Raw genomic sequence first — 24,046 nt, forward strand, 5'->3', positions numbered from 1 at the left:
ACCACAATTGCCTGAATTCCCAAACATTTATCTAAATCTGTATCTGATTATTCAAGAGAAGGCCAATGAATCACCAAAAAAAGAAAAAAATACTATACTTGACTTAAGGATTGCTCTGAAACTGACTATGTAGGCAGTGCTGGACAATGAGCCTCATCCTGCGTGCAGCCCAAATGAGGCTGCATCACAGAGACCCCAAGATCCTAGCCAACTTCCATACTATTGATTGTGGCAATATCCCATCACAGTTTTGAGTTGTCCTTTTAGATTCTTAAAGTCTGTGAATATGAAATTTATGACAGCAAGGTGACATAGTCACCCGAGGACGTTCGGGAAGGTAACAGGTTCTCTGGTGACCCCAGAATAGTCACCAGGTGTTGTCCTTCACATATTATCAGAGCATTTCCCACTCTGGGTAAACCCTAAGATTCTGTCAGGTCTCTTTGTTGTCTCTTGGTTCGTATGACCAACATCAGGAGTCAGTGGCTTTTGGGGATCATTTTCCAAAAGAGAAGCCACTTGACAAAATCTCTTCCTTTCTCAGAAACCCTGTGAGCAGACCTGGGGAGCCTCATTGAGTGACAGGGCAGCCACCAACTGAGTCACTGGCCCATGTCCATGTTGATGGGACACAGAACCAAACTCTCCCTCAGCCGTATTTCCTGTCCTGCATTAATAAATGAAGTCTACAGTCCATTCTTGAACCTTGAAGCTCGAGGCTGCCAGAGACAAACTCCTGGAGACACCGAAGTGGCCTTTCATGCATGTGCAGGTTTCGTTTGGTTTTAATCCCAACAACTTAATCTTCTAACCGCAAAGGCAGCTATTGAAGCTACACGAATTTGGTAGCTAAATTGGTAAAGATCCAGAGATGAACTGGAAGGCAATACAAGACGTAGCGATGGCCCAGCACTAGATCTGCCCTGCTTCCTAATCTCAGTAACAGAAACACATGCACTCCAGACTCCAGATGACCTGAACTGAAAACCAAACTACTAGAAAAAAAGCTGCTATAAGCCCAATCAACAAACTGCATAACGAAGTGACTGTCCTAATACCCTATGGGCTCCTGAAAACCTGGGGATGGGTTTTCTCTTGTGTTCTGTCTGCAGATCATCCTGGCTGCTCTGCTGGCCCCCCACCACAGTGTCTGCAAGAACACCAGTCCCACAGCCAGGAGATGGGGCAGAGCCCCCTCATCAGATGAAACCCGGCCCGGCTGAGCTCTGCTCACTTATCCGCAGCTTGGAAGAAGAGTCTCTTCTAAAGAGGAGAGAGGCAACTGATGGCAGCTCCTCACAGATCTAATGCCACAGTCCATCTCAGAAGAGGCAAAGCAAAACAATAAATTAGGATGGCTCACCAATACACATGCGCATTCCTACTACCTGCTATCAAACATCATTGGTTGGGAACCTCACAACTGTTAGTCTTAATTGCTACTTCCAGATCAGCAACGCGCACACTGAAAAATACCATGCCTACCCTGCAAAGTTCATCTATTTTAAACCATCTTTCAGATCCCTCCTCTAGGTTGGGGGCCATCGTAATTATTGCTAGTTAAGTCCTAACTCTGACAAAAAAAAAGTTCTCAGAAACAAATGACCCCTTTTTAGAAACCCAAAACCTTCATTACCAACCTTAGATTATCGGAGTATAATAACAATAACTTTGACTATGACTAAGCGAAAACAGTGCACCAGTTGATGGTCTTTAGGTGTTTAGGGAGGCATTTAACCATACAGGGACACAGAGGAGCCAGGGCTGGGCCAGGCTACAGAGTTGGCTATATGCAGAGCCTCTATGTACCCCAGCTAAGGCAGCCTTCTCACACATTTCCAGCCCCAGGCAATGACTCAGCGTGGACTGTGCTAGCAGAAACCCAACAGAAAGGGTCTGCGCATGTGCAGAGGATCCATAACGAAGGGTCTGACAAAGCAACTCAAGCTATGAGCGACGCTCCTCGGGATGTGCTGTTTGGATCCCCATGGCTTATGGTTGCTGCCGGGACACCAACCCTTTCTTCCGTGGCGTCCACAGTCAGAGGCTCTTTCTTTCACTCACGGCCCAGCTTCCAACCTCTCCATCTCTTAGGGAATCTAGTTTAAAACCCCACCTACTCCATCCTAATTCTAAATCAGGGGATGAAGTACGAACAGTTTATGGTAAGAAAACTTAGATGGCCTCAATTCAATCAGCGATGTAAAATGTTCAACAAGAAATTCCTCATCCGTATATGGACAGGAAGATACATAGCATCAGCGCCATACTTCTGGTTGTTGTGGCATATGAAGAAATGTAAATGTTGCCTAATTGGCACTCAGTACACGGAAGTCATCATCACCACAAATTCTGAAATATTCCTTAGGGGGAAAAACATTAGTCACTCAGAAACATGTCTATCATTTAGGGTGCTTGTGTTAGCAGATCCCTTTAATTATTTAATTATTATTTTATCTTGATGGTTTTATTGTTTGTTTGTTTGTTTGTTTGTTTTGGCAAGGCCTCATGTAGTCAGACCGGCCTTCAAATTCTGCACGTTGCTGAGGATAGCCTTGAACTCTTGATACTAATGCCTCCATCTCCATCTCCTAAGTATGTGCCAACATACCAGGTTTTATATGATGCTGGGAATCAAACTCAGGGCACTGTGCATGAGAGACAAGCATTCTACCAACATAGACAAGTTCCCCCCAACACCCCCCTCCTGTCTTGAGAGTATTTTTCTTAAATTTCAATTTTCATTTTGAAATTTACCTTGAATATTTTGCCTGTTTGTCTTGAATATTTACATAGGTATTGTTTCCTCTTAAATTCCAGAAGCGCATCTGTTCTCACACAGATGGTAGGGTACAAGAATATCAGACATAGCCTCGTCTTTAAGGAGAATTACCTGATTCCTCCACACAGCAAAGAGTCGTCATATGCAGCCTACCAGTTCTGAGTGTAGGGATTATGGGAGAGGGCCAGGCCAACAGTCTCTTTTCCTTTGGTTACTGCAATTAAGCGGTGTAAATAAGATTTGACAAGGCTATCTCTATTATTGAGGATGGGGAAAAAATAAACCTGTTTTCAAATGCCATGGCAACAATTGATATGCTAATTATAAATAATTTATCCATTCCTTACATAGCCTAAGGACATAAAAGGAATGGCTTCCTTTCATTAAATATTCCATAACATTTAAATCTTTCACTTCCTTAGACAGGTCTTCCTCCCAATTATCTCAAATTAGTGTGGTTCAGTCCCAGTTAGATGGATTACACTGTCAGTGGAACATTTTATATATACAGCAAGTCACGCCTGACAAAGGCTTAATTCAACGATCAATTTTTCTTGACTACGGCTGGCAAGGAGTCCTGACTGTCCTAAGGAAATCGCCCTTTACGATGACAGAATCCCATTCGAATTATTCTTAAGGCAACATTAGAAGTAAACTCAGGAGTGGCTTGGCTTGGGAATTTTCACCTCAGTTAGATGTAAGTTAGATCCCCTTTCTGGGTATTTAGAATAACTCACACATGGCACCTTGATAATGTTTCTCTACCAAGGACAAACCTCCAAAGATAGTGTCCCAGTGGCCTCATCTGCAGGTCATACATTCAAGGAGAAGGGACCGCCCACATTTCTCTATGTCCAGCTACATAGCCAATGTCTGCTTTCCCACCTTCTCTTTGGGCCACTGTACATGCTAGATAGACATTCTTCCAACACACCCCTGTTCCTGTCCCCGTCTTGAGAATTTTATAAAAAAAACCCTAACTCATACAACTTGGAGGCCACCAAAACTTCACACACACACACACACACACACACACACACACACACCCTCAGCTGACCAGTGTCTTCAGAGTGACTTCAACACCTCCTCCTGCCTCCTCTTCCAATTCTCCCGGTGGATAAAGATTTTGTGCTTCAGTCACGCTGGACATTGTTTGCTCCAATCCTCACACCCATTCTCTGCCATTTCTTCCTCTTGGCTACTTGACCTAGATCCGCCTGTGTCAGGGTTACCTCTCTGTAACTGCAAATCCCAGCACGCTACACCCCTACTTAAAATTCTTGGGTGACATTTTATACTTAGAACAAAATTACACAGCCAGGGCTATACAGAAAAAAAAAAAAAAAAAAAAAAACTTGTCTCGAAAAACAAAAACAATAAAAATTACAGCTCCCAGCTTAGAATACAAGGTTCTTCTCAATTCTGGCCTCTCCTTGCTTGTGTCTTTCATCTCTCACTACACCTAGCTTCCAAAGGGGCAGAACTGCTCATTGGGAAACCTCCTGTCCCCTGCCGATCTCCCCCACCCCCACCCCCACGCCCAATCTGTACAGTCCTTACCTTGCAGGGATGACTCTAGTGAGCCTGTGACACTGCCTCAGAGAGCTCTGCACCCCCCCTCTCCTCCTCTAGCTCTGCTGAGCCCTACAGATCCATGACATCACACACTCCTAACTCGTCCTCACCCTAGCGCCCAGCCCTGCAATTGTTTCCTATGAGTCTCCAGGAAGTTGTGGGTTTCCAGAATCTAAGTACAGATGTTAACCCTCTGGAGGGACATGCAGATCAAGGTCCTCCTCTGCAGGCCCTGATCCTGGCTGATGGGACAGTAAAGACGTAATAAACAAAGACACTGGGAAGCCCGCAGTCGGAGACGATGGCAAAACCAGTGGCTCCCAGACCCAAAATTACCTAGAGAGTGTTTAAAAACATAAAGTTCTGGGCCTCGTCCCAAACCTACAAACACTTGGAGAATGAGGCCAAGACGTGCGCCTGCTTAACAAGCTCCCTGGATGACTCTGCAGAAGGAACGGAGCCGACGCTGGTCCCCAGATGGTGTCTAGGAACCGCAGTCTACACAGAACGTTCCTGCCGCAGCTATTTCCTGCTGCATGCAGCAAGGAAGGCAAGGACAGGGACAACTCAGTGCTGCCGAACAGAGCGTAAGGATGTCACCCCACACCGCCTGAAGCCCCTCGGTGAGGCTTTGGGACTCTGCAGAGTGGCACATTTTGTTTTTGGCAGTATACTCCATGGTCCTAAGCATCTTTCAAGTGATTTGAAGGCAAGGGCACAAAGGCTTGCTTCTTCATTTCCTTAAGTTGTAATACCACCTCATGGCTCGCACTGTAAATGGGGATCAAAGTCGAATAATTAGAAGTTAATTATGCCTATGGTAGTTTGAATAGGTACAGCCACACCCCCCATAGATAAATGTTTGAATGCTTGGCCCATAGGGAGTGGCACTATTAGGAACTGTGGCCTTGTTGAAGGAAGTGTGTCACTGTGGGGGAGGGCTTTGTGGTCTCTTATGCTCAAGCTCCACCCAGTGTGGGACACAGTCCCCTTCTGCTGCCTGCAGATCAGATATGTAGAACTCTCAGCTCCTTCTCGAGCACCATGTCTGCCTGCGTACCACCATGCTTCTTGCCATGATGATAATGGACTAAACCTCTGAAACTGTAAGCAAGCGTCAGTTAAACGTTTTTCTTCTCAAGAGTTACTTTGGTCACAGTGTCTCCTCAAAGCAATAAAGCCCTAACTAAAACAATACCCATATTTAAATACACCTTTCATAAAAAAAATTAAGAAAATAACGATCAAATAAAAAATAAGCCCTTTCTCCTAGTTCTATCTTCTACCATGGTCGTCCTTACTGGGCAACTAAAGCCTTTCTATGAAGAAACAGTGCCGATACCTATTCGTGTGTGTGTGTGTGTGTGTGTGTGTGTGTGTGTGTGTGTGTGTAGCTCCTGAATATCACAGCATGTGTGAGGAGGTCAGAGGTCAACCCTGCATGTCAGTCCTTGCCTTCTTCCAACTTGATTGAAATAGGGTTTCACCATTGAGCATACCAGGTCACCTTCTGGGGACTTCTGTCTCTGTCTCTCTCTGTCTCCCATCTCACCACAGAGCCCTAAAATTACAGACACTCACTTAAACTCTCACATTTGCAGGGCAAGAGTTTAACCTTCCACTGAGCCTCAGTCTAAATAGACATTCTTGTTTTGTTTTGTTTTTGTTTTTTCGAGACAGGGTTTCTCTGTATCCCTGGCTGTCCTGGAACTCACTTTGGGATTAAAGGCGTGCGCCATGACCGCCCGGCTCCAAATATGCATTCTTATGGTAGGTTACTGAAACTGCACACCCATCACATCTAGAGAATATGAGGTACTGTGATGCTGACATCTGAGTGATGGATTGGAAGCTGTTGGCTATAATGTAAAATGCTGCGATAGCTGTGAAAAGTTTGGTGAGACCTCACAAAGAAGGAGAGTTTCCCAAGAGCCAACGTTTCTAAGCTATTTGAAAGAATTAGAAACAAGGTCTCAATCTAATACTCTCTGAATAACAGTATCTGAGTCAAAATGTTCGCTGGAAGATGAATGTTGTGTGCATCCACAAGATAATAGGATATTATTTATCCTGAAAAAAAAAAAAGGAAAAGACATCTGAGGAAGTAGAGCATCATTGAACTTTCAGGATGTGACACGAAATGGAATAAACCAGTCACAAATAAATACTATATGATTTCACACAGAAGTGCTTCAGTGAGGTATCAGTGACGCAAATCCACAAAGACACGATGGCAGTTGTTAGGGACCAGGAGGAAGAAAATGAGAAAATAGTGTCAAAAGCATGCTTAAAAATAGGTTTACAGGGGGCTGGGAAGATGGCTTAGTGGTTAAAAAGCACTTCTAGGGGACCGAGTTCAGTTCCTGGGACCCACGTGGCAGCTCAGCCCGTAACTCCAGTTCCACTGGACTGGTACCCACACGAGACAAGCACATACATGCAGGCAAAACACCAATATACACAAAGTAAAAATTAAACTAGGTTGACAGAATTAAGTATATTTTTACTTTAGGAATAACCTATTTTTTTTTCAAAAGACCAGGGCACAGGGACCTTACAGGGTCTTCCCACTCATAGGAAGTTGGGGGTGGGAAGTAGGGGTGGGTATGACCAAAACACATTGCATAAATGCATGGAGTGTTCAGAGTGTACAGAAAAATATTATGTCTTTAAAAGTCTTCTAATTGGAACACTGAGTGTCTTGCATATTGTTGAACACCCCATCCCACCTTACCCAGCTGAGGCTTGTAAGTCCCTAACTCCACCTTTTAAAAAAAAAACCTTTATTAAAATATTATTTATGCTATGTATATGAGTACACTGTAGCTGTCTTCAGACACACCAAATGAGGGCATCAGATCCCACGACAGATGGTTGTGAGCCACCATGTGGTTGCTGGGATTTGAACTCAGGACCACTGGAAGAGCAGTCAGTGCTCTTAACAACTGAGCCATCTCTCCAGCCCCTTATCTTTTTTTTTAAGATACAAACTACTAATCAGAGTTGTCTCAGCAAATCATCAGACATAAAACGATTACACAAAATTCAAAGAGGGAACATGAAGATAATTTTAGATTCTACTCTTGAGAAGTGGAACACAAGTGAACTTGACCTTTTTACACAGTAACCCCCTTGACCTTAAAGCTTAAACGTTACAAAAAACATAAATCACATTTTTTTTTAGTTAAGACCTATCAACTTTGTATTTTATCTCTCCAATATTTTTTGTTTATGGAGAATTTAAATATTAGTAGAAATAAATAATTTCAACTACTTTTACTTAAAATTTGAGGAATTTTTAGAAAATATTTGACTAAAACCTTGTGCCTATTGTTATGTCTGCTGAACAGCAGGGGGTTTTCGGTATCTTGATTCCTTTCAGTGCTATATATTTCAGGGATCTTATAGGTTCTAGATTTTGCAGAAGTTTTTACCGACCCCTCCCCGCCCCTGCATTCTGTTCGCATTCACCTTGTTACCAAGGGGAACGAAACTCATCCGCCCATTGCTGAGAAACTCCGGGGACTTGGAACTAAGAAGAGTTTTCTCTGATGGAATCACTGTCTTACAAGGAGTCACAGGCACAGCCCCCACCCCACCCCCACCCGAAGTGGAGATTTTATAATACACATTTAGTGTAATATATTCTAAGCCAGTTAACTGATTGGCAAAGACATCATTCATTTATCCACTCCTAGCCATCTATAACGTTATCACTCTATATCATCTAGGATTCACCCAGATCCCTATTTTATTAACTTCTTGATTATGTTGGATTTAATCTTATCTTCCACCTACAGGCCTACACAAGGCCTTCTTTGCCTGATAACGTCATCATGAATTACAGCATCAGGTCCTGTCAGCTCCCTCAGTGACTTGGCCTGTGGTTATCTTCAGAGTACATTCAGTCTCAATGCTTCCAAAAACACGTGGCAGAAGTTAAGGCTACACTCAACCTTTTTCTTTCGTCGTTTTCATGGCCGAAAGACTCAAGAAGAGTACAGAGAAAATATAAGGCAGTAGAAGAAAATGTGTGTTGCCCAGCCTCGGAAGATGACGGCTCAGAGGCTGCTCGCTGTATAAGCAAGAGAACCTACCTGAGCTTAAATCCCCACACCCATATAAAAAAATCTGGGTATGGTCATGTCTATGCCTATCACCCCATCTCTGAGAGGAGGGGAGTGGAGACAGGAGGATCATGGGTGAGTGGGTGACGGCCACCAGCTTAGCTCCAAACTCAGTGGAAGAGCCTGACAAAGAAATGAGGTGAGGTGAGGGAAGAGCACCCCCTCAGTGCCTCTTCACCTTTCGAGCACTGCGACCCTTTCCTATGGCCCCTCAAGGTATGGTGACCCTCACCCACGAAAGCAAGCATTTTTGTTGCTACTTCATACCTGCAATTCTGCTACTGTTACAAATGATTCAAATATCTGGTATGCTAGATGGTCATAGGTGACTTCTGTGGAAGGGTCATTTGACCCCAGATTGGGACCGACCCACAAGGTAAGAACCACTGTCCTACCTCTTCCTGTGGCCTCCGCATGTTAACACCAGGCACAAGCACTCACAAAAAAACGAGGGTACACAAACCTAACACAACACACAAACACACCACATTCACACATACATATACACATTATAAATATATATTAAATCATACATAATATATAATGAAAAATGTTTCGCAAGTGAACACGATTATGAGTTTACACCAGAGTATGCATTTACTTGGGAACACTTTCAGTCAAAGTTGCGCATGTGGCTGTCAGGCACCTTTGTGCTAAACGAGTTAAGACCTAGGACTTGAGCAAAGTGATCTCCCCTAGGAATCAGGGCTAGCCTTTGTGAGTGACAGCCGTGATAACATCAAGCCAATTAAGGCATCAGAGGAGCTCACGAGGTGACAAGAAGAGGAAAGGCAAGAACAGCTCCTCACCCCACCCCTGACAGCTCAGCCTGGGCTCCACCACTCCAAAGAGAAGACAGGACGACCCACCGAACTCCTGTGGGCTGGAGAAAGGTCATTCTCCAATAACCTACATAATTATTGAGGTTAAAATTCATTAAGACAGGTACAGAACAACCTTAAAATCTGCTCCTCTCAATTCAACATAGGCTTCTTGAGTGGAATCAGCCCCACTTCACCCACCTTAAAGGAAGTACAAAGTAGAAAGCTTGGAGAATAAAAAGAGTTCTATTTAAAATAAAATAACAACTTAATTCCGGACTGGGAAGATGGCTCTTAAAGTAAAGTGTATGTAGAGCAAATACAAAGACCTGAGTTCAAATCCCCAGAACCCACATAGGATAGCCCATGCCCATAACTCCATTTCGGGGAGAGGGTGGAGACAGATATCCCAGGGGCTCATCCAAAAAGGTAGGCTCCAAACACAATGAGAGACCTTGTCTCCAAAGAGATAGTGGTGGGGCTAGAGAGATGACTCCGGGTTAGGGGCACTTAGCGCTCTTGCAGAAGAGTGGAATTTAGTCCCACCATACATGTCAGCTAGCTCAGAACCTCTTGTATGTATCTCCAGGCTCAGGGCATCTCACACTCTCTTCCGGCCTCCAAGGGCATCCAAATGTATGTGTGCACATGTGCAATATACACATTCATGTGTGCACACACACATATATACAAACATACACAGAGATATAAATAAATCTTTTTTTCAATATGACAGAGGATGATAAAGGAAGACACCTTATACCAACTGGTCTGCACATATATGCACAGGGAGGAATGAGCCCACCTACACATACGTGGACACACACACACACCAAACGAACACACAACCTTTAAAGTTAATTCTAGCATTGTTTAAACATAAAGTCTCAGCTGAACGTTGACGATTAAAGGTGTGCTGCGGGCCGTGCTTGAGAGTCAGCACACTGTGTGCGTACGTACAAAGCCTCTCGTTGGTCCTACTGAAAACACTCACTGGTGACTGCCATGCAGGCTTGGTCTGAGGCCTCAGTGAGGTAATGGAACTGCACTGCCTGGGAGATGTACGCTGTCGATGGGGTACTCATAAAAAGTAGGTCGCTGTCTCGGGAGCAGTGTGAATAAAACACGAGGAGTCTGTCTGGACACCTAAACTTTGTTTTATAAGGGATGACGTAGTCAGACTGAAGGAAACCGGAGGAGGCCTTCTGACCCCAGGTGCTGCCAAGACTTAGCCAAAGCTTCTAAGAACCTGTCTCCCAACAACCTGCCTCCATGACAACTCGCAGCTGTTAGCCACACCTCCGATAAACCTACAGCATCAGTCCCAGCCAAAGGACCAATGCATTGCTAGGAGCCTTCCACAGCGGTGGCTGCGTTTTGTAACCCTGGGCAGACCCATCAAAAGTGAGAAAATGCACTTGGTTCAAAAGAGGGACAGAGCTAGGCTTTCCCTCCAAGTTGGCCTTGGAAAATAATACCTTCGTCTTTACCTGTAAAGATCAGCAGCATCTGTCATAGTTTGGATGGAAATGTCCCCAGAAGGTAGGTTCCTGGGTTTCACTACCTGGTCCCCAGCTGAGGCCTTGTTTGGTGAGTTCTCATGGAAGGAAGTAGGTTACTGGATGTAGGCCTTGATGTTTTATGGCTGGCCTCACTTCCCGTCTTTCTCTGCCTTCGGTTACTGAAGCAAAGTGACCAGCTGCTGTTTACTCCTGGCAAGCCTTTCCCACTGCCATGAAAGACTGTATCCCTCCAACTTCAAGCCAAAGTAACACTTCTTCCCTTAAGGGGCTTCTTGTCAGGTATCTGATCACACAGTGAGAACGACAATAACCTAGCATCTCAATGCGGGCTCTGTGTCTTCTTCCCATGAGTCTCTCTCTCTCTCTCTCTCTCTCTCTCTCTCTCTCTCTCTCTCTCTCTCTCTCTCTCTCACACACACACACACACACACACACACACAGGTATCGACACACAGGGTGTAGTCTGTATTCTAGAGAAACTAAGCCTTTACAGGCAAAACCTAGGCCTTGCCTGCTCACAAGCATTGGCCATTGACAGAAAATAGATTCTCTCCATCTTCAGACCACGAATGACTCAGGTGGATGCCACCACGAAGGTGTCTAACTTCTGAGCCCCCAGACCCCTGGCTGGGTGGGATTTCCCATGAAGCTTTGAAAGCTAAGCTGGTCGTCTCCAGCTCAATTGCCACGCCAGAGTTCCAAGTCAGGCTACGAACTCACATCTGCGGGAAAGCCGCAGAGATTCACCAGTGGAAGTGGCCCAAACGGTGCTGTACACGCCCAGATTCTACAAAACCATCTCTCCTTCTGAAGACCCATCAAAAGTGAGAAAATGTACTTGGTTTAAAGGAGGGACAGCGCTAGGTTTTCCCTCCAGGTCGGCCTTGGGAAAGAATACCTTTGTCTCCTTTTACAGAGTGAGTTTCAGTGAGACCCAATTTTGTTGCATATGGAAATGCATGCACACAGTCCAGCTTCCACCTCCAAGGAAGCTTTATGCTTTCTTTTCCCTTCCTTCCTTCCTTCCTTCCTTACTTACTTCCTTCCTTCCTTCCTCCCTCCCTCCCTCCCTCCCTCTCTCTTTCTTTCTTTCCTTTTCTTTTTTTCTGCCTTTACCTTCTACTAAAAAGTCAAAATAAACATCTCAGGTTAAACTGCATCTGACTAAATGATTTTAAGTGAAGTCCAGTTCCCCTGGATTCAGATTTCACAGAATGTTGACTTCATAGTGATCTGGATTATTTTTTTCCTAAGTTGGAAATCTGAGAACAAGGAGCCTACTTAGATAAATGACTAATTCTGTGGGCTTCCTTAGATCACGTATCAAAATCAATGAGAAATGGAATATTTGATTTCTGATCAAATAGAGACGGTGTAAGAGGCTAAGACTCTGACTTAAGTAGACCCCTGACCTTGGTCTGACCTTGGACAAGTTGGCTGCTGTACCCTCAGCTGTGAAGATCCAAGGAAGACCCAGTCTGCACAGCTGTGTTCCAAAGGATCATAAACAGCAGGACCTTACCCTGCACCGGGGACCCTGCCGGCTCTCTCCCATGCCTTTAATCCACACAGAAACTCGCTCAGATATCACTGTGTTCTCAGTTTATAGATAAGGGAATTAAAAGTAATCTGAGTACATAACTTGCCAGTACTGTACAACCAGCAAGTGGATACCAGGGCACCCGATGCAACTGTCTGACTTACTTTTTTCTTCTCTCTTTGGTGTGTGCACGCATGTGTGTGTGCATGTGTGTGTGTGTTCACCTGTGTGCAGGCACATGTTTATGTGCACATGTGAATGTGCATGTGAAATATGCAGACAGGGGCCTGAAACTGACAGAGAGGCTTCCTTGACTGATTTTTTTGTTTAATTCCTTGAGGCAGGGTCTCTAAATTAAAACCCAGAGCTTGCTGATAAACTAGTCTCAAAAGGTAGCTTGCTCGGCACTCAACTGCTCTGGCTTCCAAGTGCCGGGATTGCAGTCAGGCCCCCATACCCAACCAACATTCATTCTTATGATCCAAAGCTGGTCCTCACACTGGTGCTGCATGTGCGCTAACCACCTGGCAGTCTCTCCACTTCTGCTGATTTTGGAGCCTTCGCCCACAGTGTTTTTGCTGCTGGGCAAAGTTCTGTGCCCACAGATGCGGGAAAATCCACACAAATTCTGATTCTCTTTACTCTTCCACTTAAGATTCGCTCATTCACTTTCTCTAGAAGACTTCTAAACTTTTTTTTTTAAGTCTATCAACATATGTCCTTTGTCTACACTGTAAAGAGCATGTTGATAAACATGGGGGAAATGTGTCCAAATACTTCTTTCAAATATTTGGAAACCAATTGAAAGGAAAGTTCAGATGAAGTTCCCTGGTTTGCTGGGGATCTCTGTTACAGTCACAGATATGAGCATCTAATCTGAAAGGATGTTTTCTTTTAGGCAGTTGGTGGAGTCAAGAAGATGAGTTTGGTTTACAACGTTGCCAAAAGATCTATATTGGATTGGTTTTTTGTGTGTTTGCTTGCTTGCTTGCTTTTTCCACAAACAGAGGCTCCACCAGTACAGCCTAGGGACCATAGACACGGCTCCATCTTCCCTGTTTGCCCGTTAGGCTCAGAGACTGCAGCGGGGTGACAAATACCTACAATTACACAGCAAGGTCTTCACACCACTCCTGGTTGCTAACTGTGCCTCAGGTTAAAGAGAGATTTGGACTCCCAAGTCCATACTGTGACTGCCAGGAATCTGAAAGAGACTGTGTGTCTTCCTACTTATACATGTAAACTATTAGCTTCTAAGGTTCTAAACCTAAAATAGAGGGGTCACACAGGAAAACGATGACCCAATATATAATGCTCACATAGATGTACAAGGATACTATGGGAACACAAACTAGCACTTCAAAAACAATCAGGCTTCCTCTAGGACAGTGGTTCTCGACTTTCCAAATGACGTGGCCCTTTAATCAAGTTCCATTTGTTGAGGTGACTCCCAACCATAAAGATTATTTTTTTGTCACTTCATAATTGTAATTTGCTACTGCTATGAAATGTACATATCTGATATGCAGGATGTCTGATATGCAACCCCCGTGACAGGGTTGTTCAACCCCCAGAGGGGTCTTGACCCACAGGTTGAGAGCCACTGCTCTAGAAAAATCCAAAGCACCAAGAAGTCACATGAGAAGCAGGAGGGGCTATCACCAGACACGGAACAAAAGCCTGGAACGGTTCCAAAAATAAGAGCAACATTGTTGCAAAGTAAAAACCAAAATTGTATTTGTTGTATAGTTTCCATGTAATTCTTTCTTTAGAACAATTCTTAGAGTTTAAAGTGAAGTGACAACTACTGACGCTACTGCCTAACTCTAACTGGATGGGATTCTTAGTTACGAGCAACACAGGTCAGCAATGGCTCTTTAAGAAACAATAATAAACAATAGCAGATCCATACCTTTAAGGAATCAGACTTGGTTTCTAAGGGCTTCATGCATATGAATTCACATAATTCACCCAATACCCGATGAGCAGGTACCATTATTATTTCCATGTTTTCAAGACAGGAAACGGAGGTCCTAGGAAAACAGCTAACATATCTGCTTACTCACAGAGTGGTAGGAAAGCTCTCAGGGCCTGCCTCTTAGCCCTAACTCACAGAGCCAACAGCTTCTCAGAAAAGCAAACTGTTCAAGTATATTAGTGACTCATAAGTGACCAGGCACAGTGGAAAAGTCAGGCTGGGAACCCTGAAGACAGAGACACTTGATGAAGGAAAAGGCCCTCGTCAGCAGTTACAAAAAAGCAGCTGGCACCACCAGCACAGTCACGGGGACACAAACTACTAAGGGCCACCACTACCTTGGGAATGCTACCCTACTGCAAGCCCAATGACTACACTTCATGGGCCCCATCAGGTTGTCCAGCAGAGCAAGGTTCAAAGCAGGAAGGGAAGGGGTGTGTGCAACTGGAAAAGAAAAGAAAAGAAAAGAAGAGAAGAGAAGAGAAGAGAAGAGAAGAGAAGAGAAGAGAAGGGAAAAGAAAAGGGGAGGGGGAGGGGGAGGGGAGGGGAGGGGGAGGGGAGGGGAAGAGACATAGAGAAGACAGACTCTGCCTCGAACCAATGGTAGGCAGATCCATATCCTAAAACCCCTGTAACAAGTAACACAAAGTGTAGCACAGAGCAAGAAAAAAAGATTCTGGTTCCTAAAGTTGGATTACAGACACCTGTATGCTAGATCCTTCCAGGACACTGGGGAAGAATACATCCTGGCCTCTTTCTAGCTTCTGATCGTGGCTAGCAATCACTTGGCTTATGGATACTCCTTCCTTGGCTTATGGATACTCCCGAATCTGCTCCTAGAGTCACATGATGCCCCCTCCCCTCTGGAACTCTTTTCTTCTATTTACATATTGGGTGCACAGCCCACCCTACTCAGCACCTCAACAAGACTACATCCACACCTTTTCCCACATATGGTCATATCCACAGGCACCAGAGATTGGAGCTTGAATGGATATTTTGGAGAGACTTATCAAACACATATCAGCTGGGGGCTATGGCAGAGCTAAAAGTGACACTCAAATGTGGGGAAACGAAAATGACTGACGCACCTCAGTCATCGTGACGGGCATCCTCCCACTTACTGAGCAAACCATTTCAAAGCAAGAGGTGAGTGCACAAGAAGCAGTGGAGATGCTATTGGCTCTTCTAGAGGAAGAGATCAGACAGGAATGTGCATCAGGGCTGAGGCAGGATGTTAATTGCCAGACAGTCCCTCCTTGGGAAACTGTGGCCATCAGAAGAATGAGACCAGGCATCCATTCCTCTACCCGAATGCCTGCAGGCATCTGCCAAATATCTCTCTTTTATCTTCAAAAAGAGAAAACTTGGCCTGAAGGAGTCATCTTGGATTAAAGTAGAAAGATGAATGGAGTTTTTTTTTTTTTTTTTTAACTGTGAGAGTGAGTTACCTAAGCCGTAATTTTTCCGCTGAATAGGTATATGACAGATGTTTGAAACATACATTATTTACATAGCTGGTCTCTTCTTTTGTGCAGTCACTTGCGTGACTCTCCCCCTTTGCAAACCTGCCTTACAGATACCCAAGGCATGCTCCTGCTGCCAACAAAACGGCTACTGAATCCATGCAAACACCAATATCGCAAGCCTAAGAATCACACCAGATGTCGGTTCTAAAGGCCAGGGGGGTAACCTACAAGCAGTGCTAAGGATGCTTCTCCAAGCTTTTGAAAAGCCAAGGAAAACTCAGTCTGTGAAATCCAGTTGACCCTCCATCTGCCGGAAATAAAAATAACTGAAGCCACCTAAAAAGCTGACCAGAGTGTACATAAAAGCCAGGCTATTCTGGTGTTCTCAACTGCTCCTCGGCACAGATGACGACCTACAGCCCTCGCACCTCCTCTATGCACAAGCGTGCCTAAAGCACCTCCTGGCTCTGGGAACGCATCTGTTCGACCAAAATAGAACTCATCATCTGTTCCACTGTCCCCAGCTTCCTGATCGTTCCGATCGTCTTCAGAAACAACATCTCCACTCATCTTTTTAAACTGGTGTAGATTTGTTATACAAAGCAGTGGAGGATTTCTGTGACAGTTTTAATCAAGGATATCATGTTCTTTAACCACATTCACTCATTACCCTCTCCTGTGACCCCTCTCACTGGTTCCCCATCCCAAATAATCCTTCCATTTTCATGCCCTGTGTGTGTGTGTGTGTGTGTGTGTGTGTGTGTGTGTGTGTGTGTGTGTGCGTACACAATCTAGACTCTACATATGAATAAAAATGTCTGTGCTTTTCTATGCCTGGCTTCTCTCACTTATTGAGGTGAACTCCAATTCCACCCATCCTCCTACAAACCCCCTCTTTCTTTACAGCTAAATAAACCCCCCACTGTGAGTGTACACAGTATGTCTTCTTTACCAGTCCTGTTGCCGGACAGCTAGGTTCATCCTACACCTTGGATGCTAAGGACAGTGTTGCACTGAGACAGATGAGCAGATGTCTCTGCGGTATGCTGATCTGGATTCTCTAGGTGTGTTCTCAGAAGAGGTATAGTTGGTTCCGTTGCTGGATTTTTGACGAACCTCTATGCTCCTTTCCATAGTGGCTATACCGGTTTTCATTCCCACCAGCAAGATATAAGGGTGCCTTTTATTTTCTTTTACTTCTTAAAACCAACTAGTTCCAAAGAGTAATCCGCTCCTCCATCTGCCAGGTCCTCCCTTGCATCTTCCTCCCATCCCTCCCTCCTTGGCTTACACAAATTCTGGTTCAAGTACACAGCTCCTGTGACAGTCAGGCCTATGTGTCCTTCGCAGCTGGTTATCTGGTTAAATGCTTTTAGCCAAAAAGAGTCATAGTCTCATTTTAATGGGGATTAGAAAAAAATATAATTATCAAGCGAAACCTGTAATTTTACAGAAAAGGTGTTTTCTTTTTCATTCGCTTCACTAAACAGTGAGTTAAGTTGAAAGGGAACCTGGAAGGTCCAGGTGAGGTACTTTTGACTCTGCTGAGAGCTTGGTCCCCATTACAGCAGCATCCTGTGCTAGATGTGACAAGATAACTAGACAAAGGGGTGCTGCTCTGCGGAGGAGATCCATGCCCACTTGGAGGAAGGAAGTTTGGTCAGATGTAATTGGACCAGTTCTCACTACAACGAGCTATTACACAGTGAGGCCAGACCGAATCTTCGCTCCCTTCCACATGTGACCAGCTGTATTGGAGCCCTGGATAAAGGTGGGGAGGGGGGAGGGAGAGCAATCTCACAAGGACACCGCCATTATGTTATTCAGACCTTACAGTCACTAGAACTGTGTGCCAAATAAACTTCTCAGCCCCAGATAAAACAGCCTAAGACAAGCTGTGTATGGTTAAGACTCCCTCCAAAAACATATGAATACAGTGTAGCGAGTCAATGTAGGGAACCGTGGTTCTAGGGTTGTTTTTATTTTAAATCATCTACTGCAGGATCACTACGTGGATCCCTTCCATGCAGATCTCCAAAGTACTAGACACACATGGTACCCATCTATACTCCACGCCAGGCTCCTCCCTTGCCTGGTTATGCCATTCTCACATCCCAAAGTTACAATATGATAAACTCCACACAGCATTGTATTTGGCTAATGCCGTCTTCCCCAATCCTTCTCCTTCTCCATCTCCTGAAAACCTAGCAACTCCTCAAGACCCTAGTAAGCCCTCCCTCCAGTTGTTAACTAGCACCTTCCCCTTCTCTGAACCCTGTTCAGCCTCCACCAATCCAGACTAACTGCTCTACTTGGCTCCTGACTGTATATTCCAACTTCCGATTCCCAAAGGTTCACTCATGAACAGCTACGGCTTGTTGGATTTTTTTTTCTCCCATAGAAGGAGATGACTCAAAGGTAAGATCCTAAGATTGTATAGTATATAATAAACATACTTGGTAGGATAATATATAGCCTATAGAATTCTAGCTGTAGTAACTTCCCCAGTTATAAAAGGATGACTCACAACCAGACTTCCAGACATTCTTCCTTTCCTCCTTTTAAGAGAAGTCACTCATCTAAAAGACATCAGAGTCCTGATGTGCGCCAAGCTCAAGGATGCTGGCACAAAAAGGATGTAAATGAAACAGGTGTTGTCAGTTAACAGCTGGCTGTCCGGTAAAGGATGGGACTGGGTGAGCTGGAGGCACAGAGCAGAGCTGTTATGATACAAGCAAAAAGCAACTGTTACAGAAAGGATCTGGAGGAAGAGAATAAGAAGGGGGCAAGCTGGGTACATTGGGGTGCCCCTGCACCCTCAGCTATGGTGGAGGCTGAGGCAGGAGGGTTGAAAATTCAAGCTAATCCAAGCTATGAGACCTAATCTTAAATTGAATGGGTTAGACAAGACTCGTTGACTCTGGAAGCAGAGATGGAATTCTGTCAGACCTGAAGAGGTGGGGAGGCGGGGGAGGGCAGGTTCTAAGCAATGTTACAGAAAGTCTGAAACACACACAATGGCTCTGAGCTCCCAGACAGAATAGAAGCACAGGGTAAGGAGGAGGTTAGAAAGATGTGGAAAGTCAAAAGACTTTCTAGAGCCCGCAGTCCATACACAACTCAATCCACATGCATGCAAGACATTACAAAGAGAATCAACTTCTCCAGTTTTGCTTTGGGTCAGGTTAAAAAACAAAACAACACAAAACAACAACAAAAACAAATAATAAAAGCCTTCTGGGGTCCCAAGAAGATTGGCCTGGAAAGCTGGTCCCTTTGGACAATAACAAAGAAGAACAGAAGATCAAAAGAGCTGGGGTAAAGAGACAAATTTAAAATATTCAAGTAGGAGAAATCAATAGGATTTTCTGGCCAGCTGGTTACACATTCCAACATCACATAAAAATAGTTTGGGGATTTACTACTTAGGGAAAAGTTTATTACATCCTTTATTTTTTAAAAATTTACCCGCGTCACTTCATTCTTGTGTGACTGTGGCCAGAGTAAATTCAGACTTGACTATATTCTGCTCTCACTACAACAAGAAACCCACCTTTAGAGCCAAGACATCACGCAGTTTTAAGGCATCTCGCAGTTTTAAGGCCGAGTAACAAAGGCTATGCTAAACTCCAAAGTTTGTGTATGATCCCAATAGCAAGAACCTAGCCAGATTTGACTCTCAAGTCATGCATTCAGCATAAACAATCTTATGCCAAAGAATGCATGGTAGTCTAATCTACTGCAAATCTCTGGAGGTCCAGGGAATTTAAGGCCTCAAATGCCCTGGAGTCATAAACATTCTAAGATTTTGTACAGCATACTCATTTTCTCTTTTCCTTTCTTTTCTTTTCTTTTTTTTTTTCCAAGTAAAAAAAAAAAATTCCCAAAGACTGTAGAAGATATTGAAATACCAGGAGAGGTGGCCTTTGTAAACTGCCGGGTGTTCCCTTGGGAAATAATGAATAAAGTCCTTGGACTCCGAGGGTACCATCCCTCCCTTCCACCGGCTTGATGAGAGCAGTCAATATGGGAAGCTGCAAATCAAAACCACTGGAAGAGAAAAGCCAAAGAGGAAAGAGGGAGAAATAAGATGCTATTTATTAAAGCTTGTCACCTGGCCACAATGAGGCACACATTTAACGCAGGGCCTAAGGATGTCAGGAAGCAGGGTCCCAACATGAGCACAGCTCGTGCATCGAGAAGTCCAAGGCTCCAGTGTATAGAGAAGGGCAAAGGGCTTTCCTAACGATCAGGTGCTAAGCTCAGAAGTCCAGAGTTTGCTCATTAGAAGACCTCTATAATGAAGCTTGGAGCCAAAGGACTCATTACGGACAGAGGGAGGTCATCTGAGTGGCAGGGGACACAGCTGGCTCAGGCAGGCCATGATTAGAACCTGTGTGTCTGTCATCCACGCTCAGGTGTCCTACAGTACGAGAACATGAGGAATTGGCTCACACTAAAGGGCCCAGAACTAGATTCTGCAAAATGAAAACCAATAAACTAATCGGGTCGGGTGCCAGCCATGTGTCCCCGCTTAATTAAGACCATTAAATCATCACCAGACAAAACCAATCTTCATGTTTGCGGATGTCGTTTTAGGCTTTTATTTTGTCTTTCTTTTCAAATTCCTTAGAGCCATAGAATGAAACATATTGACTTTCTTCCTTAAAGGCATTACTTTAAAAAAAAACGCAAGAATTGACCTAAAATTTGTGGTCACCATCCTGCTTTCTCATGCACGTGCCAAGTCTTTTACGGGCATGCTCAGTAGAGGCTGAAGACTAGAAAAGTTAACTTGCCATCTTGATCGATGGGAGACTCCCCCACCAAAATCCCGGCAGCATTATACAGGGAATATGAAGCACCAGCTACCCTCGGAGGCTTGGCATCCTATGAATGATGTTTCAAAGGATGCTCACACACAAGAACAGGGCAGGCTCTAAAGACTTTGCCCACGAACCGCTTAAAGCCCTCCAATCATTTCGCAGTGGCCCAGGATCGCGGCTGCCAGTGTTCTCTGGATATTACAGAGTTCCTTTCTCTTGGGGAGTTTGACTCCGCTCTCTAATTAATGCCACCATTTCTATCCAGTGATAGAAAAATGAGGCAGAATGGTCCCACCGCCATTTGCCCCAACCTTCTCTCCTCTTGGGATGCTGTGCACGTTTTTTATATTCAACTTGGTTTGAACAAAAGGCAAGATTCCCCCACTCCTGCCCAGAAGGCACTGTGGGGTAATGAATATGGAAGAGGAACAGTGAACTCTTCTGCGGCCCCGAGAACTCCCTGGTTGCTAGGAGGCTGGGGACTCTCAGGATTACTTTAGGTTTGATAACTGAAAAGAGACACTGAAAGAAGGCATCGTCTTCATGACCGAAAGGTTCAGTTTTCTATGCAGCTGTCTCCTTGCAGGACCTGATCAGCACTCTATGTGTCTGCTCTGACCTTGGAAGCCTACATTTTTTTCTCCTGAAGGGAGCAGAAAAGAACAAGGCCAAAGGTCAAGCCCACTGCTATAAATCACATTCGACACTGGTGACTACTTACTACTACATGTTAGAAATGGGGCTGCCTCGCTAAAACTTATAAAGGCCTATATCTCTACTTGAAGCTCCTACTGTGTGCTAGATAGCTGCACTAAACCCAGGATAGCTATCAGCGTGTATTTCTTTTAAAATGTCCTGGGGTTTTCCTCATTTCCCAAATATTTTTTTAAATTATTTCCCTTAATTTTCATATTTTCTGGAGGGATTTCTAAAAAGTCTCTCCAAGATGAAGCTATTGTAGATTATTTAGCACTTTTTTTTTTTTTGAAGAGGCTTATCGTGTCCTCTGAATGCAAATAATTTACCTACAACAAGACTCTTCTTGACTGAAAATGGAGTATGGTAACAGGAAATGGTGAAGCCAATGGCTGGGCTAACAAAAGGAAGCGTCAAGGCCTTCATGTCCCTAAGTCGCTTCATTTCCCAGTTCACGCTATGAGACAAGAAACAAAGGCTCAGCTTGCACCCAGGACAACCAACTTGCTACAAGTGCATCCCCTTCCCATTCTGTAGGAGGAGCTTCCTCCAAATGATGTCCACCGGTCTCATGCAACATCAGCTTCTAGCACCTCCCACATTCTGAAAGGAGCCAAATATGGGGAAGGAAATGATAAGATACTTGTCCTCTCGTGAAATCAGCATCCTAAAAGTTACATAGGAGAAAGGACCCATTTCCCTCTCAATGCTCAGACAGACATTAAGGCATGCCCAATGCCTTAGTATCCATTATTTCTTTCAATGAACACTAGATCTGCTTTGCATTCCATGAACTTGATGACATTTACAATAAAACAGTAAGTAACAGCTCTCCTTCCTAGACAAGACTACGTTTTGTCCAACCCTGCATCCTCAAGAGAATCTAGCAAGACACTGGTCTTGGGGGACGCCCCACCAAAGGCTGAATGAATGACACAGCTCTCTCCTTGGGTTCCTCTGCTCTCAGAAGTAACTTGACGTTGAATTCGGCCACCAGCTGGAAATGGATCATCCTGGGAAGACCACCTGACCATCTGCAGGTGGCACCCAGGATGGAATGAGCGAATCGTGTAAAATTGGAAGCCTCTTCCTCGTGCCCTCAAAGATGTCTCACAGCGCTGGGTAATCATGGACCTCTTTTGCAAAGTCTGAAAGTGTGATCACAAGGAAGCGAAGATGAAACGGGTAAAAAATAGACTCCTCAGGAGTGTGCCTGACATTATTAAAAGAGTCTTGCAGGCTTGTGAGAGAACTGATAGCCACCTGCCCTCGAACAGCTCCACATTTGGGGTCAATTCTGAATTCTGGGGTGGGTATGGAGGGCAGGAAAGAGAGAGGTTTGCTGAGTGAGGATGCAGTGAGGGAGGGAAGCCTGGAATTAACTGAACTCTCTTGTGTACATGAGGCCTATGGGCATGGTGTTCGAGGGTAGAGTTGGATCTAGGTGTACAGTGCATTGACTGGACATGAGCCTAAAGAATAGAACAACCGCAGCCGCCACTTAAATTACTTAATCATAAACTATGCTTGTTACTTCCTTCCCAAAACTGGTTTGTCACAAGAGAGAAAATCCAGGGAGTGTGATTGCCAAAATAGCATGCAACATCCTTATATTACCTGATTTTGAAATAAAAGGGATAGCTACTTTGAGGCTTTTTCTGGGAATGGAGACGTGGTCACAGTACATTTTTAAAGTGTGAGACACTGACCCCAATTTAAAAGGATTTGCTATTCAGGGAGAAAGTAAGGCTTGACTATAAGTACCAACCACAAGCTTAAAACAATCTCCCCAGTTAAGACAGGGTTTAGAGTGGTTTGGTCTCCACGCTTCCACGACATTGCATTTAAAAGCAAATTCTTTCCAGAATGAAACATTTTTCACACCCTTACTTGTAAGGGACACAAAATGCAAGGTTCGCAGGATTTCCCCCTTCAGCATCCCTGGTCCAGTATCACAAGCCAGTGAATGGGATTCAAAGAAAACCAGCTCATTCCAGGAGGCTCTGAGCAGTCACCGCTTTCTCACAAGAAACCTATTTTTTGAAGCCTTCAATTCTAGGACCATTGTGTTTGCCCTTCCCATCCGGCATGCAAAACACGATACAGCCTCCATTCCATCCACAGCACTGATGCAAGCTATGCTAAGTCCACGCGCAATCGTGCGAGCGTTCCGTATGCAAACACACCACGACTCCCTCCCCAAGCTTTCAATGAGCTCCACGGCATAGCTCCTGCATACAAATTGAAACAGACTCAGACGGACATGGGCAGAGCTTCCCCCTGCCTCGAATCTCCAGAACGGTGCAAAGAACCTGTTCCTTTTTTTAAAAGGGGGGGAGGGAGTGTTTAAATATCCTCTAAGCCATAATGCAGGCAGGCCCAGGCGAACCTGGTATTGCGGGCAACCCTGGACTAAGGCTCGCCTTTCACAAAGCTCAGGGAAGGCTGCAGCCATCCTATCTCCCTGCAGACCAGATGCTCAGCTCAATCCCCCTCCCCGATTTTTACCTAAAGAATAGCTCTCCAACCCCATATTGAGAGGGCCTGCTGTGGATCTTACAGAGGTACAAAATGGTGGATGGGAGCTAATTTTTCCCTGCTCTCCCCATACATAACTCGGCACATCCATCACCGCAGGTCCTCCTCTACCCCAAACCCTCAACTAGCCGCGGCGCAGCAATCACAGGCGGCGGCTGAACCGTGCTTTAC

The 24,046-nt window shown here is 44.7% G+C and overlaps 1 protein-coding gene across 10 annotated transcripts in view; it reads right to left on the reverse strand.

Annotated features, from left to right (window-relative positions):
• Stox2 (storkhead box 2) overlaps window positions 1-24,046 on the reverse strand; it is a 233,800-nt gene that overhangs the window by 83,782 nt on the left and 125,972 nt on the right. For 2 of the 10 annotated variants that reach the window (XM_017312966.2, XM_030243767.1), the window contains exon 1: window positions 1-24,044. This exon is cut by the window's left edge and continues 21,146 nt beyond it. The exons of the other annotated variants lie outside the window; for them this stretch is intronic. The gene's annotated coding sequence lies outside the window, so the exon portion shown is untranslated. Of the gene's footprint in view, window positions 24,045-24,046 lie in introns of those variants that run through there. 10 annotated transcript variants of the gene reach the window in all.

This window comes from Mus musculus, chromosome 8, assembly GCF_000001635.26.
Source record: "Mus musculus strain C57BL/6J chromosome 8, GRCm38.p6 C57BL/6J".
Classification (NCBI taxonomy): domain Eukaryota; kingdom Metazoa; phylum Chordata; class Mammalia; order Rodentia; family Muridae; genus Mus; species Mus musculus.